Source organism: Anomalospiza imberbis, chromosome 2 (genome assembly GCF_031753505.1).
Source record: "Anomalospiza imberbis isolate Cuckoo-Finch-1a 21T00152 chromosome 2, ASM3175350v1, whole genome shotgun sequence".
In the NCBI taxonomy this organism is placed as follows: Eukaryota; Metazoa; Chordata; class Aves; order Passeriformes; family Viduidae; genus Anomalospiza; species Anomalospiza imberbis.
The window spans coordinates 108646140-108666499 of record NC_089682.1 but is presented as its reverse complement, the minus strand read 5'-3'; the positions used below and the strand labels follow the sequence as shown (position 1 = coordinate 108666499).

The following is a 20360-nucleotide window of genomic DNA, read 5'->3' as shown; positions in this document are numbered from 1 at the left end:
CAAACTGAAACTTTGGTTATATTGCTGTGGTACCTTTCTTATCTTTTCAGTGCATTAATGTCACAAACAAGTTTTTCCCCATTTGCTTCAGAAAAATCTCCTGAAAAATCCACCCATCTACCCTCAGTAATAAGCTGGATCCCTGTAGCTGTGATTGGCCTAAAAGAGACAGCAAGAGTTCATGCCCAAGCAGTTTCAGCAATGCTGACTTTGATCTCAAAGGAGCTTCAAAGCAATATGAAGAATACAGTAGAATTTTGGAGCAGTCAGAATTCCCTATTTCTGAGAATTCCTTCTCCACAATTTCTATATATTTTTTGTGAATTTCTTTTTCCATGTACCTCCCCAGGGATAGAAATCTTCATTCTGGAACACTAGAAATATTTTCCCTGTACCAGCAGAGGATCTGAATTTACCTGTGACACATCCTCAGCAGGTCCCAGGTGTGCTGAGTGAAGAGCTCTCCCTCCCTTGCTCATATTCAGTTGGTTGTCCTTGCTCTTTAATGGAGGATGCAGGGCTATCAGGTAGCCAGCTGAGCCAATCTGCTCCCTTTGGAAGGAGGAACTGAGCTAGCAAAGATCTAGAAGTTAATTTGCTTAAGATGTCTGGCATATGTTGTCTAGGATAAATTAGGGACCAAAAACACAAGGAGTGCAGTGGGTCCAGGGCCCTCCACCTGGCAGGCACGTGATGATGACAAGTAGCTCTTCACCATCTGGGAATGACAAAGCATCAAGTAACTTTGCTGAAACAAGATGTGTATCCCCAGCCTCCGCAGTGCCACACCAGGCAGAGGCAAATCTTTGGATAAATCCACTGTTTCTCCTGATTTTGAGTCTTAAAAAGCAGCACTGTGCTAAATAGTGCTAGGCAGTGGCACAGGCTTGCAAGAAGGCTGCAGATCTCCCACGTTTCCAATAAGCTGATTCAATTAGCAGTTCATCCCCAGGGCTGCTGGAGAATTTCTGATCTGTTTGTACAAGAGTAAACAGTCCAAAAATCAGAAAACCACATTGGCTGGTCAAAAGCTGGTATCAACATACTGATTGGCCCCAGGTAAACAAAGCCTTTTTAGGGCTTAATTAAATTTTATTTATCTTCTGTTGATTCTCATTTATTTTCCACATCCTTTCAGTTTTTAGATGTTGATGAACAAAGGCAGAAGTATGAAAAAATACCAAAATTCAAAAACCACATTTATGACATTTCATATTTTCAGTCTCAGAAAGTAGCAGAAAACAGGCAGGAGATTCTTCTGAAAATGTCTCATTTCAGGCTTTCACATGCAGGCTTTTCAGATATGAATTAATGCCCCTGTTGGACTGTAATCTGAAATAAACACCTTTTTTAATATACATTGTCAGAAGAGATGAGGAATAATCAGAAGCTCAGTGAGAGCAGGGAAATACATGGATTACTAAACCATCTCATATCCACTCATTTATGTTTGTGTCATGATCTCATTTTGCAAAATTCTCAGCCCTGTCAGGTTCTACTGTAGTTGTTAAGCAGTGTAGTGACTGCTCTGAAGAGTGAAGCCATTAGCTCTTCCCACTTCTGAAGCTGCGTTGTTTATTTGGCATAGGATTCTTTCACAGAGCTGCAAATCAATCTCACTCAGATGCTGAACTCCACCTTGCTCAGACACAGACCAGAAAGAGGAATTAATATACAGGAGAAACTTAAACTGAATTAGTCTTATTTTTCCCACATGACACAGTTCATAGATATTGTTTATTTCCACCTTCAGGCTACCCAGGAAGTCATTGCCAGATAGGCAGCTGCAGCAGCTGTGTGCTTGCTAACTGAAAAGCACACAGCCCTTCTCAGACTTCCTCTCCTTTCTGATAGGTAAGCAATTGTATGCCCAAAATGAGAGTATTAACTAATTTGCTGACCAGACTGACCAGACAGGAGAACCATGGTTCATCATGCAATGGAGGGTACACCAGAGAATTCTTTATCTGCAAGACAGTGTGAGAAGGTAAAAACAGAGTAGAAGAGAGTAAATGTCCACAGGAGCTCAAGGTAATCCTGCTAACTTTGCATGGGTTCTGGCTCAAAGCTCATTTTTTGGGGCAGAAATGGTAAGAAGTAGATAGCTGAAAGTCCAGTCCCTCCACCCTTTCCCATAGCTACTCCCTGCCTCACTTCCTCAGCAGAAATGACAGGGAAGACCTTTAGTAACACCTGGTATGATCAGTATGCTTTCTTCAATTTACAGCCTTTTGACTCAACTGGCAGAGCCAAAAAAATTTCAGCCTCCAAATTCTTGTAGAGCTCCTTAAAGTGACAAAACCCCCTAAACTTTACTTTGACAAGTTTAAAAGCTGTGAATTAAGTCACAGCTTTGAGGATAGTGCCCACCTACTGCCTGCTGCTGCTAGAACATGCAGGTTTTTTATCTTGGCTTCCAGTTACAGAAAAAGTGGCCCTTAAAGAGAGAAACTTTGAAACAATATTTGATTGCAGTTATATAGCAGGAGTTGGGTAAAATCCCATTAATCCTTTCTCTCCTAGCAGATGAAAACTAGAAATTCATGAGAAACACTGTCAGAAGACTTGAGTCCAGAATGGCTCCAGGCTCTGTGCTAACTGATATTTGTTTGGACTTTTTTATTATTACTACTGAATTTAGACATGATTTTAAAGGGAAAAAATCAAACAATACCAATCCATTTGTTTGACCTTTTCTTTCAAGATACAATAATTTTTCTGTTCAGGTTTCTATTTACCTTAAAGGGGACATTTAGGACTGTTAGCTCCAAAAAATCAATGAGGAAGGGATCACGCTGTTCTGGCAAAAAGCTCAGTGTGCCTGAACTTGTAGAGATAAATGATTCAGTGTGGTCCTCTATTTCATTGCCAGGTCTACCACAGATTTTTCATCTTTTGTTGCTTGGCCTCTCTCTTTATTTAGGCTACTAATTTTGCAGATTAAAAAAAAAAATCCCTTTGGCCTTATGGCATTGTATTCTTCAGGAAAAAAAAATATTATTAAAATGGGGGATTTGTTGCCTTCCTATAGAAAAAAAAATCATCATATTTATCTTAAAGCCTGAAATTTGATCAAGAACACCTCAAGCCATCCTCACACAGTTTTAGCAGTGGAGGGTAATAACAGCACTGTTGCTACCTGGCCAGTGGCAATTGTTATTACTGGTGACAGCATCCCTCTGCTGTCAGCTGGAGTGACAATAACATATTATTTGCTACAGATTGGGACAATTGCAAAGTGTATTTATTGCAAAGACAGCAAGATTACAGACTATTGTCAAGTTAAATACCTTTTTTTTTCCCAGGCAACAGAATTCTTGTCTATAATATTCTGTAATAAAGAAAGCTAAGGGCCTATGGGTGCTTTTTATATTCCTGTATTAATCTTTCTGGTCATTCAGACACATTACTTAGTGAGTCTCCCTGATGTTATAAATGGCCTAGAGGGCAGATTCAAAGCATCCAGTTTTGTGAGGTAATTAAACATTAATGTAATGGATAATCCTATTTTTACAAGCTACAGAGGAGCACTGCTCATAGACTATACTCTGTGATCAACTCCAAAAAAATAATTTGAATGAGGAAGTTCACAAGGGAGGCTTTTAGGACAGCTGCTTTACAAAATTTTCAGACAGAATAATTTCAAAGTATTTTTCATAAAATTAAGAGGAGTCATTTACAATAATAATGCCTTAGGCTGAGTAAAAATATATGCTCTAGCTAGCACTGATGATTGCAAAATAAAATGTGTCAGCAGTTGCTGAAAATAGGACAAAAAAAGGCTATTTTCCTATTTTGTCTTCAAACACAAACAAAAACTCAACAAGTTTTCCAATACTTGGAAACATTTGTTGCCTGTCTCCCATTTAGTCTACTTTCAGAGTTTGTATTTTGGCGTCTATCTGCCTTTTTTTCCTTGCAGAAGACTGAAACTCAGTATTTTGTAAGTAAAGATATCGAAAAAGCATAAGATGCTGCAATAATGGCAATGGAGTGAAAAGACAGCTGTTATTAGCATGGTATATCAGGCTTGTGCTAAGCCAAGCACATCAGCTCACTTCACTGAGACTTGTAGGGAGCTATGTTTTCAATTGTGCTAACCAGAAGATTAGAAGAACAAAAACCCCAGAGATACTCAGCTGGCATCTGGGTGTCTTGCTCGCCTGCCTGCTTGATTTTTATTCTGAGGGAAGAAGAGACGTTTAAAGTGAACAAAACACAAGGAAGGTAACTCCAAAAGTGACACTCATCCTTTTTAGCATGGTGATGCAAAGGAAGTTCAGATCTGAAGTAAAGTGAAATTTTAGTGTAGCCACAAAGGGATTCCATTCCACATTCTATACCAGGATATTGAAAATCACTTTATTTAATACCCTTTGGAAAATAGCACTGATAACCCAGCTATACATGTTGGTTATCAGCACCAAAAAAAAAAAAAAAAGTGGCAACATGGAAATAGAAGCAGCAGCTATGCTGATTCTATTAGTCACATGTAGGCAGGGTACAGTGCCAGGGCTCACAGAGCCAAAACCAGCTACCCCTCATGCTCAATAGCTGTGGAAATCTGGGTGTCCACACTTTTCTATTTCAAAGCCAGACAGTTCTTCATCGTGAAGAAAGCTGGTAAGCTTTTCAATAGACCTAATCAACACAAACCCCACAATTCTATTCTGCCTAGTCCATTAGCAAACACTGAGGGGAAAAGTAGAATCCAATCCTAAAATTTACAAGGACAGAGTTCCCAAGTTTAAATTACAGTGGAACTTCAATTATTTTACTGTATGCCTTGGGATACCTGTGCAGGCCTGCCAGCTGATTTTTGATGGGTCCACCTTTTGTCCTAAATCTAGCTATACACCTGACACTCTGAAAACTACTATTAAGAAGGAGAAATCCTCCTTGATTAAATTTATCAACCATGTTGAATTGTTTATCAGTGACAGAGATTTGCCTGAAAGGTGTTTTTTCTCTAGGTAAGGGAAATGCACTCTGAATTCATTTGGTTGGACTACGCAATTTACCAGCTCTATAATGTCCCCTCCCTTGTACTATTCCTTCTTCTCTAACGTTAAGGGATATCACATTTATCCTACAGACCACTGTCAGGCACTACCACAGACTCAATTTTTACTCTTTTACCAAAGTGGTTCCCTTTTTGCACCAGTGGGTGCTGAAGCAATGAGCTCAGTTACTGGGCTGAGCCTCCTTCCTGTTTTAAAGGATTAGGGTATATGAGGCTTAATGGTGTCAGACTTACTGAACAAAAGAATTATTCACACAGATCACTGAAACATCCTGAGCTTGAATGCTGCCTTGGCATATATTGCAATAGTGTCACAAAAAGAGTGTTGAGATAGACTTATAAGCACAAATTTTCATTTGTGGGGTCTTTGCCTAGTTGCCTCCATTGACTTCAAGGTTGATATCAAGAGCTAAAAAAGTTGATGATGGTCTTTCACCAGGCCCTTTCCATAGTTCTGATACTTTTTATTAGAACTCCTTCTGACTGTTCCCACTGACTGGTGAACATTTTGATCAGCTGCAGGTGTTGCATAGACGTCTGTTCTCAATCTTTGTGCATGCACATCATTGAGGAATCCTTATTGATTATTTGTTATTATTATCTACACTGTTATTTAATAAGTCTCATTTTTTCCTTTAAGGTAAATGAAAATCTTCAAATTAAGGACTATGAGAATGTGGCTATAAAGGAGCCAATTCCACACAGGTAGTAATTGCTTCACATGAGAAACCTGTCATAACAATCATAAAATCTTTTAGAATGGTTTGGGATAAAAGGGGTCTTAAATATCACCTAACTCCAACCTTCTCATCATGGGCAGGAACACCTTCCACTAGACCTGGTTGTCCAGAGCCCTGTCCAACCATGCCTTGAACAGGAGGGTCTGCAGGTGTAGCATGGTGGGAATAACAGCACAACAACAACAGCGTGAGAACTACAACAGAAAAAGTCCTAGTAAAGGGCTGCAGAAAGAAACCATGAGCATTTCAAAGACTAAGGCATTGAGCAAGGATGATGCTCATAACCAGAGGAATGTAGATTTTACAAATGCAGATTTTCTTGGTTGTAAGACAACTGAGAGGTTTGAAAATGGTGAATGTTAGAATACCTCTTACATCAGTTTGATGGTCATTTTTTTTGTTCCATCTATTCTGTACTGAATCCACTTACAGAGTATTAAAAAATGAGTACATTCTGTGCCACTTGAAGAAACTGCTGGTTGACCTAAACTCTACTATTAACTAAGCTGATCTTCTCAGAACTGGAAATGCTGCTCTGCACCTGCAGAAGCAGGAAGTCTTTTCTTCATGGCTTTGAATCCTTGCAGATCATTAGTGAATTCAGGGACTATACCAAAAAGTTGTTTCTTGTAACACAAAAATCCCACATTTTGCTCAGAAAAAGCTCAGTAAGAAAAGCTACAGCAGTGTCCAAACATTGTGCACTGTCACTATGGCAAGCCAGGAATCTGAAGGAAAGTGGAAAATATCTTCCTTTCTTGCCTGCAAAGTTCCCTGTCCTGGCAGCAGATGGCTGAGTGCATGCACCACCAGACTGGTGCTTTCTAATAATTTTCTTCTCCATCCACTTTATAGCAAATGGCAGCCATTTCGGCCTTTTTAACATGTCTGGTTTTGCAGAAGGAAGGGCTCCAAGATATATTTGCAAGGATCTTTGGTAGTTTCAATAATCCAACAGAAAAAGTGATTTTGATGGCTTTTGGGGCCAGAGTTGGCATAGACTGCAAGAGCAAGGACAAACATGGTGTGGAATTTGTGAAGATTGCCAGAGTTTCAACACTTCTTGACTGATGTAAAGCATAAGCAGACTGATGGGTTTAGTGAGTGCTGTTAAAGTTTTAAGGGCCTGGTCAAAGTGTGTGAAAGCATAATAAAAATAGAAGCAAAATCTGATTCTATGGAAAACTGAAAGCATTCTTCAAAAGTACAACTAATTCAGTCATTTCAGCCTTCCAGAGTATGGCTTTTCCATTTGCATTTCTCTCAGATACCCCAGCAAGAAACACTAATAATAGCAATTATCATCCACCATAGTAAGAGTAACAATCAAACAACCTGTGCATGGTAACCCTGAACAGAATAAATGAAAACAGAAAAGACTTGCTCTTTTAAAGACAAAAAATTAATCCTATTAGGCTGAATACAAACAATATACAGAGACTGCACAGCCTCTACACTTTTTGCAATAAAAGAGGTATTGCTGAAACTGATGGAATTACAGCAACATGAAATCAGCACAAAAATAGCATCAAGTGTATAATGCAAAATGCACAAAGGATTGCATTACTGCATAGAATCACAGGCTAAACATGTATATGGCATCAGGAGCAAACTGGTGCCATCCACACAGGAGCCTTGTGCAGTATGACATACTGATATCCAAGTCCTAAGGAGAACATCTTCATTCATCCCACTGCTCATGCCAGAGATATCACCCCTGCCTTAACCTGGTAACATTCAGAAATTGAAGATCAAACCACTCTGATTCTGTGATACTGCAGCATTTTCAAAATCTTTTGGAAATAGTATCTAATTAAGTCTTACAGAGACTTGCAGAGTCCCAGTGCAGTAGGTAAGAGTTATCTTCATTTGTAGTGATGGGAAAAATGTTTAGATACTTGCTCAGAGCTGTCAATAGGAAAGAAAAATTCCTAACAGAAGAGGAAGACCTTAGGATAGTCTCACTGCTGCTGAATCTGCAGGAGCAGAGTCCTGATGTCATCAAAGTGACTTGGCCATTCATGCCATGGCACGGAAGAACACAAATGATTACTAGCTTTTCTAAGACTACAGAGTCTCACACTTTCAGCTGTCACATATTCCATATCAAGATTGTTTAACTTTTTAGACAGGGTCAAGGAAAATCTTGGAAATGCACAAACTTCCTTAAGTAGAGTTGCCAGGAAATATATAAGCAACTAAAAAACAGTTTTCTCTTCCTTCAAAAGCTCTCCTTTACCATGCTGAGAAACTGTTCTCCTTGTCTGGCCAAAAAAAAAAAAAAAAAAAAAAAGACCTGATTTTATTCAGCTTGGTCTCTTAACACCAACAATGCAAGCAAGAACAGGGAAAACAAATTCACCTTTTCTACTGTAACAGTCCTTCTAAACAGTCATCATGCTCCCTGTAAAGACATCTTGCATATTACTACTGCAGTAATTTCTTCCCTAAAGAAACACTTTCTTCCTTTATTTGAAAACTCATGGCAGGATGAAATAATAGACCTTAGCACTTGAGCACTTGAGAAACAATATAAATTTTGATTGTTCCTATTGCAAAATGAGAATTAATATTCCATCTATAGAAATCAACAGGACAAAAGAAAAAAGTGGACCTGTCTCAGTGTGGTAGGTAATGTTGGAAAATAAACACATTTCCTTCTCTTTCACCTGTAAATGTAATTGATACCCATCTAACCATGGACAAAATGCTTAAAACATACTTGGTTCATTTGTAGTGTCTGGTCCTATGGTTGTATGTAACACAGATTCACATTGTATATAAATTATACACAACCAGTTACTTATACTCTCCTGCTAAGCTGCTGCAGCACAGTTAAGAGCTGGAGCACAGGAATTTTTTTTTCTCTCTCTTCCAACAATTTTGCCAAGAAGCATTTTTTTATAGAGCAAGCATTTTTTTATAATCCTTGAATTTCGCTTGAATTTGCCAGACAGTTTTGATTTTAAATGTCAAGAGAGATGCAAATCCAGAGTGAAAGAAAGAGAAGAAGAATAACAAAGCAGAAGTGAATAACCTCTCCAGCTTCCTGATCAGTAATCCTTGTTGGTGAATGAGCAGTTTGAAAAGGCCCCACTACTTTCTTTCTTGCCACCATAATGTTTCTGCTCTGTTATTTTGAATTTCACACTTCCATTTTCTGTTGCTCTCCATTTTTTTAGAGATTTTCAAATAAGAAACAAATATAAATCTGTTGATCAATGTAAATCAGAACCATGAGGGTGGAAAGCAGTCACAGACTGTTTCCCTTACTCGGTCTGCTCTTTCTACATTTTTTTTAATCAATATGGCTTACCATTCTTAAATTCCTGAAGACAATTTTTTCTTCTTATATTCATCTTTAAAACAGGCTAGAGGCTGCAGACATCATCTGTTCTACAGGTTGCATCCTGACCTAGTTTTATAAAATCTGAAATTAAATGTCTTTAATGAAAAGTTTGAGTTTAATAGTTGTGTTCCCCCATTTCAGGTATTTAACCTTCATTTCAGGCAAGTGTATATAATCTCTTCCCTCTGTCATACATTAGTCATACATTTGAGATGACCAGACAGTTTAGAAAGCATCTGAAAACACAAAAGGCTAGAAATGCACATTAAAAGGGGGGTGCTTCATAGCTTAAAACCTTTCAAATCACACAAATTTTAATACGATAAAGAATTATACAACTATAAAGAAAATCACAAAGCCTACAGAAGTGGATGCCAGATGCATGTCTGCTGAGGTCACACTTCTTAATAGTTTTCAGTGCATTTTCTCTGGACCCTGAGTGCTCCAGCTCAAAGCTGATCCCTAGAAAGCCTTTCTCAGATGACAGAAGACTTACTTTTCTGAAATTTACACAAATCATCAGTCCCTTGCTCTAAATGCTTCTGGAAAACCATCAAAAGGGCTAAGGAAGTGTCATTGGCACATGGGATGAGTGGATGGCAGAGAGTAACTGCAAAACTGAAGCAGAGTTGATTAACAGGTCGTAATGACCTAAACCAAAAGTTGGGGGTTTTTTTTGGTTTTGTTTTTTAGGAGGCTTTTGGAGGCTGTTGCTGAAGCCTCCTCCTTTAGCTTTTTTGCTTTCCTTTGACAGCTCTTGGAACTACTGTCTATAATTTCAGCTCCATCTCTAAACAGAGCAGACTCACATGCCAATGTACGTGATTCTCAGCAAAAAAATATCTTTTCCCACTTCTTAGCATTTTTTATATTGGTACAATCAAATAATTAATAGCATCACCCACTGTTCCTTGCTCTTTGAGTTTTCCCATCAGCCAGTTGCCTTGTTTATTTCTCATTTCTTCTGGATAGACAGAAATTGCAACCAGTATGTGTACTGGCCTGCCTTTGGGAAAGGCAACAGTCACCTCTAATCTCTTTGTTCTTTGTATCTAGAATGTCCTTTGGGACAGGGCTGCCAGCCACCACTCCAGGCCCCATGACATATCTTATTTTTCCTCTCTATCATGCTTTTAAAACACTCTAGCTTACAAATTCATGACAGGGTTTTACAGCATTTACTGAACTGTGTGTATGTGGGTTAAAAGCTGTGTACCATAGTCCTACTTTAAATTACAATAGTTATAGTAAACTCCATTTTTTGATAAAAAATTATGTCTTCCCAGTGGAGAGGTTTCACTTGCCTTCCAGCCAGTCTCTCTCAGGCAGATCCTTATTCTGAGCCTACTCACTTATTCTGGGAAATAAGATGCAAACAGCAATAATTTTTTTTAAATCTGCAAAGAGTAGCCCAAACTCAGTATGAAGTGCTTCAGTATATAAGGAAGGAAGTAAGTAAATATCTCCTTCCAGTCCATGAAATAAAGTTTGGCATACACGAGGCACAGCAAACACAACTTTAAAATGTCTGTATCTTCAGAATACCAGATCACCTCAGAAGTAATTAACTGTTTATCACGTAGCAAGAGGGGTTTTTACAGAGCACCAGTTTCTACTATAAGCATTCATACACGCTTCCCAAAATCTCAGCTTGTAGCACACACAAAAAGAAAGTGACCTTGAGGTCAGAAGCAAATTGCTATTATACATCACCAAGGACAACATGTCAAGTACCATATTTATGTGTGAAGTGGAAAGGAATTAATGAACAGAATTCAGACAGTGTGTGTTCTCTGGAGCAATACAAATGAATGATGTCTTGCAACAATTATTGAGCCAGACCTATTCAGATAGGAATTACTAACATATTAACATGGTAAATGATTTGTTAACCATCATGACTTTAAAATCTATGACAAAAAGTTTGCATTATTTTATTCTGAGGCTTTTAACAAGCCTTTCACTTTTCAAATAAACATTCAGTTGTGAAGAGGCTGTTCAGCTATCATGGGCATTATACACAGTGCTCAAACTTTGGACTGCTAATGAAATATCTAATGTTATATAACAAGTTCCTCAGGATTTTGCATGAGGTTGACATAAATAATTCATGCCTGAATGTTCAATTGTCAGCACAAATGACACTCAGTGTCTGCTTAGTTGTGACACTTCATTTTTTTTAAATTCTGAATAACCTGTTATTTACTGCAGGCCAGATTTTGTCACTCTTGCCCCTATTCATAGAGGTTTCTATACAGATAAATCTAATCAGTATCAGTGATGAACAAATTTGGTAAAAGACAAGAAAAAGACATCCTTAACAGGAATAAACACTGTAAGAAATGTCCTAAAATCTCTGGCACTGGACTATCTTAGAATTTGGAAAGGAACAATTTACAGTTTTAGGTACCTACTTTCAAAGAACCTAGTAAAGTGACTTCCCTCTAGTGCTGCCTCAAGGAGAAGAGAATACATTTTATTACATTTTTTAACAGATAGAAAAACACTATGCAGGCCTGTGGTTGTGTAGACTGAGTACAAAATTAACTTTGTAATCTTTTTTTTTTTTGTAACTGAGAAGGGAAAACTTTTAGGCAAAGCTAAATTGCCAATCATTCCCACAGCAAGTAACCAGTAGAGGATAAAACTGGGTGTTAAAAGTGTGGTGGTGGGTACCATACAGTATCAAGCCATCTGTGCAGTTGTTATTATAATTTTCCTCTCTTTCTCAATTTCCTCAACTGCAACTGCTCATTTTAGTAAGACAAACATGGAGCATTGACATTTATGCTGAGATAAGTTAAAATCTATGCTGTGCTTTTGTGAAATGGTGTGTGAAAAAATCAGAAGACCAAATTTGTAAAGTAATTTCACCAGAAATAAACGTGAGATTGCTTTATAACATCATCAGGAAACCAGGTATAAAAATACCATAGACATAATAGAATGAAATTCCTCAAGAACAGTGGAGAACTAGATATTTTGGAAGTAAAGGACATGGTATTTTTTTGAGCCTCCACTGAACATAAGTTGAAACTGAAGCTGTCTGCATAGGAGAAAACAGTCAAATATGAGGTCAACAGCTCCCACCTCTCTAAACAGTGTCTGAGTCAAACAGCTCCCACTGACTGGAATCTTCTGTGCAGTTCTGGGAATTTTTGTACATTGTGTGAGAATTTGATGAGAGAGAGAGATTCTGGAACAAAATAGCGCCTGCCTAAACTTTCGGTGATTTGCCTTCGTGCACCTCCAAGGTAATGAAGCGTGAGTTCAAAAGGTTAGGTCTCACACAAGTCAGCATGGAAGCCAAGAGGGAAACTTTCCATTTGAAGCTCTGTTTTTCAGAGCTGTTTATATATGAATGGTTCCAAAGAAAATAAACAAAAGAAATCCAACTTAATTTAGTTGTGAAGGTTGTCAACAATTGCTGCAGCTGAAAGGCCTTCAAACACACTTGACCTGACTACATTATCAAGTATAAACTGTGCTTCTGTTTGTTTGCTTTGTCCTCTGGATATGTACAAATGTGACTTTCTGGTGAAACATTCTTCCTGAGACAGAGAAAAGTGAGACTCAATCCTTCAACAGACTGTGAAAAAAATCAATATTTTTCAACAAATCTGACACTTATGGAGCTGTAAAAGGATTCAATAAGTGGTAATATTTTTCTTGACTTATACATGGCTCCCATGAATTGTAAAGCATACAGCTGCTATGTGCATGATGCCAAGTATTCTGCCAACAAAAATTCCCCTAATAATAAAAAACTTTCTCAAAGATTCAAATGCTTCTTGTACTCTCAGGAATTATTTTATTTGCTAGGCAAAGTTTCATCCCTGCCCTCAAGAAGTTTTCACTCCTTCTGCAATATTAATGAGATTCTTCTCTCTCTTCATTGTAAAATCTAGAAGGAAAGAGTATTTCTGCTCTAATCTTTTGGCACCTGAACATTTAATTGAAAGACTCTCATAGCTCTCAACAAAAAGCCTTAGCTTTGGCAAGTACCCCAGCACACTCAGGAAATCACAAAGGAAATATCCTACTGTAGACTCTGTTTACTACAACTACAAGGGCAGACCTCATTACCTTGCTTATTCTTGGTTTTCAGCACTTTTAATTTTTTCACTACTGCAAAATAGGGAACTCAGCTGTTGTATATGACTAGGGCATACATTTTTCCAGATGTCATACAGAGAGCACACATATTTGATAATTTGATGGAAGTGGAGTCATCCTCCGAGCTAGAGTGTCCTCAGTCATCAATACCATCAATAAACCTAAATAAGTGAACCCAGGAAGTATCTTCACATTATCTTTCTGTGCAGTCTGGTCTGCCAGACTACTTGAACTTGTCCCTAGTTGTGCATCATCGTTGACAGCTACATTGGTGTAAAGAATTTGTAAGTCTGTCTGGATCAGTGGCATGGGTCCTGCATAAAAACTGTATCCATGAGGGTCACAGCCTATCCCACAGTAATAAGAAATACGTCTGAACTCAGTAAATTACTCTGAAGAATGTTGTCTTCCCTCTGTGCATTTCCACTGATAACAAATGAATATTGTTCTTCTACATTAGCCTGTGAGCACGCCCCATCTTCAGATGTGGCAGTTTGGTAGCAAGACTCTCAAAGCTGTATAAGCACATTCGTAGGCACATAGCATCCTTAGCAGAAGTCAGTAGATGTTTCGTTTAAACAAATTTTTCTTTGTTCTTCTTTCTGGCACAAGGAAGCGTGGCATGTAAGCAGTTAAATTATTTTGCCTTCTCCCCCACCCCCCACCTTTGTCACCTAACTTTTTTAAAAGATTTTGAACTGAAACTACAAATTTTTCATTATGCTGACTCTTTCCTATAAGAAAGATTTTGGCTAATTCCACTCAAGGGAGAGTGGTTCCTATAGACTAATCACAACCTCAGGGAATTGGCATATCTATCTTGCATGTTGCTATGCCCCACAGATGCAATTATCTCATACCAGCTGCACAATTTATTGTGACTGTTAATGAAGGACTAATACATCTGCAGAATTATACAGTTAAATCCAAAAACAGAGTCACATATAAAAGACCAGCAATATTTACAGGCAAGTATTGAACTAATCAAAATATATTTTTCTGTAGACCTGGAGACTTCATTTATGCAATGAATCATGATGCCTCTGTAATATTACTTGTGTAAGCAAGGATACAGGACCAGGTCCCAGCTAACCAACTTGAAGCACCAACTGTAGCAGCATGCAGAAGTTGCAATTTGATGAAGTGTCAGTTATAAACTGCCAATTTAAAATGGATTAGGTAGTCAGATTCACAATAAAAATCCCCTCTGGGGAGAATCTTGGCCTACTTAATTCACAGGCATGGAAACAATTAAATTGCAAAATAACTCTGCATTAAGAAATCATTGGAGAAGTTGTTCCTGATATACTTTCTGCAAAATATTAGAAGTTTCAGTGTTAAAAATATTTATGTAAATATAAGAACTGAAAAAGCCCCAAAACTCAATTGCAGTATAAAATAAAAGGTTTCATGTGCCAGTATTCAGCTTCTCATACAAAATAAGAGTATGCAAATTTATCATAAATGTCTTTGCCACTTTCTTCTTTACCTCTAAACTTTCCCTTGGCTTTCAAATTTCCTTAGTCAAATTCTTCCATCACTTCTGTCGCCCTCTTTTCTGCCACCCTTCCAGTGAGGACCTGCATGCATTCTCATAACAGCCACACCTTTGCTACAATAATGGAGTAAGTTAATACAATTTTTTTCCCAGCTATTGGTGAGAGAAGGACAAATAACCTCTATTTCTGAAATGTACTGACTCTAGTCTGCATGAACTGGCACACATACATATAAATGCACAATTACATCTATATGAAATCAGAACTTCAAAACCAGGAAATTGATTCAAAAACTCTGTGCAACCTGAAAAGTTGGTTACATTTCTCTGGTACTTGGGTGTTTCAAATACCTTCACTGGAAAGAAAAAGTAAAAGAAAATACTAAAATGCTCCTGATGTCAATGAAACAAAAGCCAACTACTGCTTTTTTTAATCCTCAGAGAAAATTCCTTGGACCATGTAATTTACCTGAAAAATTAACAATGTTTAATTTACTCGTATTAATATTCCCAATGTGTAAAAACACAAGGAAGGTATTATAGATTAAATAAAGATTTGGTAATCTCAAGATTCCTTTTTTTTTTTTTTTTTTTTACAGATCATTTTTATGGACTTCCAGGCTGCAGGCTATTTCATAATCTACACCTATAGGCTTCACAGACTTCAAGGCTGTCATAGACTAGATGGCAAGACATGCAACAGGAATAAGCTCTGTAAAATATATGGCATTTGATGTCTTCCACTTCAGACCATCCTTCATCCCAGAATCAAATGTAGATAGATATCAAGAGTCCTTCACAACATGATATTCAAACAGAATCCTAAAAACATAGACATTTGGAGTGGATCTTCTGGAGACAGCCATTTCCATGGGTAATTTTTCAATGAGTTACCTGTTTCAATTGGTCATCACATGTGCATTGTCTCCACTTGCATGAAAAAAACTCTACTTGTCCTTACTGAATTATTTAAGATAGAAGGTTTTTAAGAGATAGGGTAGTGCAGAATACAGCTGGAATCCAAGAAAGCCAGTCTTAAACAGGTACGTGTGCAAATTTAATTATTCTATTTGAAAAGACATCAAGTGCAGTACCAAAAGGCAGCAGATTGAATGAAGGGCATCTTTTTAGTCCAATACAACAAAAAAGTTACAATATAAAAATTAAAACAAATCTAATCTATGGCATTAATTTTCAAACTACCTGTCTTTTCTGGGCACTCATTTAGCATATGAAGTAACAGCTCAGATCCATCCTCTTCTTCAACAGCAGATGTTTTGAATAGAGGGACTCCATATATCTTGTCCTTTAGGCTTCGTCCAAAATTCTACAGATTATTTTGAGCTGTGGAAACAAATAGTAAAGTTTCCTTATTTCTACCACTGAAGGTGTTCTGCTGTGTAGAAAGAAACCCTCAAATTTACCAGGACAAAGAGTGAAAAGGGGGGCATGATTCTCAGCCCCAGTGGAAGAACCCTGGTCTCCAGTTTCTGTTCCACATCCCGTTTTATTTGTCTGATTCACTGCTTTTTTTAACATGAACTACAAAACTGGTTCACTGGTTTGGCTTTGTTTGGACAGCATTTTTGAGGTTCCACAGTTTAGCTGTTGGCAGATCTGACCTCATTAACACCCTCATTGTTCATGTTGGCAAGTGGGTAAAGTTCACTTTTTGTTAAATGCATCAGTCTGCTTACCCAACCGTAAAAAATAAAAACTAAAACAAAAAGGCACAGCTATGTCCAAAGATATTGAATTTAATAAAAAAGCAAAGCATTATAATGAATTATCCAAATAAACATAATGTAATTTTAATTTGAACCTACATTTGCAATGTCAGTGCTTTACCTGAAAACCTGTACAATTTACCACAGCTAAAAACTATATGAACATGAACAGGTTCCTACACAAATGGTTTAAAATCTGATTGTAATGAGAAATTCTTCTGAAATCCAGGACAATGCATTACAAGCAGTTGTACAGCTTCATAAGCCAGAAAGGATGTCAAAAGGAATTTCACAAGCCAGAAAGAAGCCATACCTCCCAAATGGAAGGTAATGCTGATGGAAGCTGATGGTCTGTCACTGGGAAAGAACATCTATCTGTGGGTGAAATTCCTAACATCTACAAAATTTTCAGCCTGTACCTCTTAGCCAGTGCTGTCTGCAGGTAATGAAGGAGAAGGGGAATGAAACAATCTTGTGGGTGTTAAAGTCTTGCCTAAACCTTTTTAGAATAATGCATTTCAAAAAGAAAATCCTGCAGCTTTACAATTCTAGCCTTACCCATCTTTGGAAAACAGGTATCTTAGGGGAAGTTCATGTTTGCAGTCCTCAGCGTTTGGACACTATCCTCACAGAGATCCACAAACACATAGACACAAACACCATGGCCACTGTCAGGCTGACAAGTAACTCGTCAATCAAAACCAGTCAAGCAAGAGGTGACACCGGGCTGTCAGAGGTGGTTCCAGGCAACAGAAGTCTGCATCTTGTACAGAAGGACCTGATATATTACTAAAATGAAGGAGTCCAAAGTGGGGCAGGACTCATGACACAGGACAGCACAGGCAAAATTACAAGCAATGCAGCCACACAGGGAAAGAGAGCATAGTGAAGGGACACCTGAGCTAGCAAAAACCTGCAATTGTGAGTGGCAACATTGCAGCTGAACTCCCCGTAGACCTCAGCAGAGCAGATCTGGGCACATTTTCACTAACATTCAGTAGTGGGAAGTGTTCAGCTGCATGTAGTGCTGCAGTAAATGATTCACGGTCTCAGATCTCCGTTAGCTCAAACATCTCCATTTCATGTGTAGACACAGGTGGAGAGATTAAATAATTATCCATTTAGACTTGCCTTCAGACATGCAACTCTTGTTTCTTTCATTAAACTGTGAGAAGAATAGTAAAACAAACTAATCCAGAGGAAATAAAATTGCTCAGAGGAATAATTATAGCAACTTTCACCTCAACAGCTGGGTCACTGGTTCAAAATCATTCAAATCACTTGTGACTGAAAGTCATTACCAGTTGACTCCACTCAATGAGCTTGTGCTTCAGGTCAGAGTAATAATTACTGCAGGACTAGAACTGCCATTAGTGGCTCCATTAGTGAGGAGAGAGAGAAAAAGAGTGAGAGAGAAGTAGCTGTCTCAGTCTCATTAGTGCTGCTTTTCAACCAAGAATGAGAGGAGAAAATACTTAGAGGAATCCTGCACTGCTGAGGCCTGATTTAGCTGCCCAAACAAAGCACCATTTGCAGTACTCCAGTATATCACACCTGCACTGCATCTGCATCTCCAGAAGGACATGGGTCCCCCTTGGATCTTACCTGTCACATCTACCAGTGCTGTGTACATATCATAAATACCCAACCTCATCTTGGTCCTTACACTTGATGTCCACCTGGGGACAGATGAGTTCTGCCCTTTTTATTCCACTCTCCCTCCAGTACTCCCAAAGAGAAACTCCAGCTTCAAAAACTATTGTGTTATTAATAAACTGAAGTCTTCCCTTTCCCCTGTTTTTTTGTCTTTGACAACTAACAAAAACCACACAGATATTGGGAAATATTGTCAGAAAATATGTGCATATAAATTATGAAAAACAGGTATCCAGCAGATTCTGGATACCTGGAGACCCATTTTGCTAAAGATTCCTTATAGCCTGATATCTACTGTTTAACACCAGCAATTTACCTATACCTGGTATGGTTATTTTCCTTATAGAAAGTGATACCTGAGCATTTCTGTATCATAGAAACAAACTGAAGAAGCTGAGCTGAGGAGCTGCTCTATGAAGGGTAGCCAGGCTAGGAGTGAGATTTATGACAGCTCAGTGTGGCTGGATATGCTGATGGCTCTCTGGTACATGAACTACAGTGTAATACAGCTGAGCTAGGATGTTAAACCCACTGTTCTGTCAAGTCAGTGATAGACACAGATGAGGCCAGGTGAAAAGAAAAGTACAGACTTACATCAGCATAAAGGAAAACCATGGTGGAAAACAAAACCTTTAAGAGATTCATTTCTTATGTTTTCAAAATTAGCTCCATGAAAATACCAAATATTAATGACCATGAATCCAGGGGGCGACGAATAGAAAGCAGTGTTTTAAAAACAGGGACAAATGTGTGAATACTGTATTAAAGATTTATTATATAACATCCCTCTTCGTAGCAATTTCTGGTAGTTTTTAAAAATACATTTGCTTATATGACTGGATCCTTTATACCCAGATACTATTCATAATAACACGCACTCATAATAACAGGATGGCCTTATTAACATTCCATATTTAAAGATCAGCTGACATGTTCAATTGCGTCTTTTAATATTGTAACCGTTTTTCTAATGGTTGCTATTTAAATTTCGCTGTCTCTTTTAAAGTATCACTCTCTTAAATATTTATTTCTCTATTTAAGCACAATGTTTTAATCCAGCATCAATTCCTTAGATTTTAAGAGAAGGTTATTACCACCCATCAAACATATGGGTTCATTTCAGCTCCCAGCGTACATAAAATTAGTCAAAACAAAACACTACCTATTTGTTATCAAAATATGTGGTATAGTCAGTAATTTTTGCTCAGAAGCATTGCGGGACTAATTTAGCAAGAACAATACATTTTATTTTTTTCTCACCTCACTCTTATCTCACAGCAGAAGCCAGAATTGTAAGATGAAGCTCACTGTCTCTCCCTCACTCTGTCCCTCACATATATTTCATTCAAGGTTGTCTCCACTTTCAAGGCAACAATTGCTTTCAGAGATTGGGAAATCTATTTTCAAAATTTATATTGCCTTTTGGAATTACAGAAACAAATAAATCTTGCAACAGTGGTGGAAGTAAAACTTCAAACTATATAGACATAATATTGAAAACCTGAGATAATTCCAGAGTCTTTCTCATAATAAAGATTTTTTTTTCCTGTTTCTATATGAGAAGGGGGGGGAAAGCCTATGGGAGCATATAAGTTTAATGCCTGACCTCCTGTTAGAACAGAGAGCACATCTGCTTCCTAGGGAGTAAATTCAAGCACTGAGCTTGGGACCATCAGTGAGTGGCTCCCTCTCCTCTGGCTCTGTTTTCGGGCACCATGCAAAACTGCCTTCATGATAATGTCCAGGGACATTTCAAGGTATAACTTGCCCCCAAGATCTCACAATGTAGTTATAAAGAAGATATACATTGGTTTTGCCACCTTCTATTCATGCAGCCTTCAATCACTACCCTAGAAGGCTCTGCACTCTCAGCATCCTCACACCACATCCTGGAACAGATAAAATACACACTTAGATTCATGCTCTAAAAATACCACAACCTCACATTACTTCTATTTCTTTGAATTGGAAAAAGCAGACCCAATATTTATTGCATTTGAGGGCCACAGGAGGGTCATTCTAAATGCGAAGGACTCCAGCACCCAAATGCAGCACAGAGAGGAAGCAGCTGCCCTGCCCAGAGGACAGCTTTCTGAGCAGGGGGAGGCAGCATGGCATGGGAATGGTCCTCACCCTGCCACCATCAGCAGAATGGGCACAGCCAAGGAGGAAGGCAGAGCTCTTCCTCACAACATTCACTTCACTTGCCTTCCTGGAGAAGCAGGAGCCACTGGCAGCCTCCAAAAGGAGC

At 38.2% G+C, this 20360-nt stretch overlaps 1 long non-coding RNA gene across 2 annotated transcripts in view; it reads right to left on the bottom strand.

The window, feature by feature from the left end:
* Positions 1-16149, bottom strand: part of LOC137469616 (uncharacterized) — a 30361-nt gene extending 14212 nt beyond the window's left edge. Inside the window, exons 1-2 of one of the 2 annotated variants that reach the window (XR_010996614.1) lie at positions 15930-16149; positions 9609-9730 (exon numbers count right to left, since the gene is read on the bottom strand). This is a non-coding gene — a long non-coding RNA (uncharacterized lncRNA). Of the gene's footprint in view, positions 1-9079; positions 9364-9608; positions 9731-15929 lie in introns of those variants that run through there. The other variant, XR_010996613.1, reaches the window with a different exon arrangement.
* Between the last annotated feature and the right edge of the window lie 4211 nt (positions 16150-20360).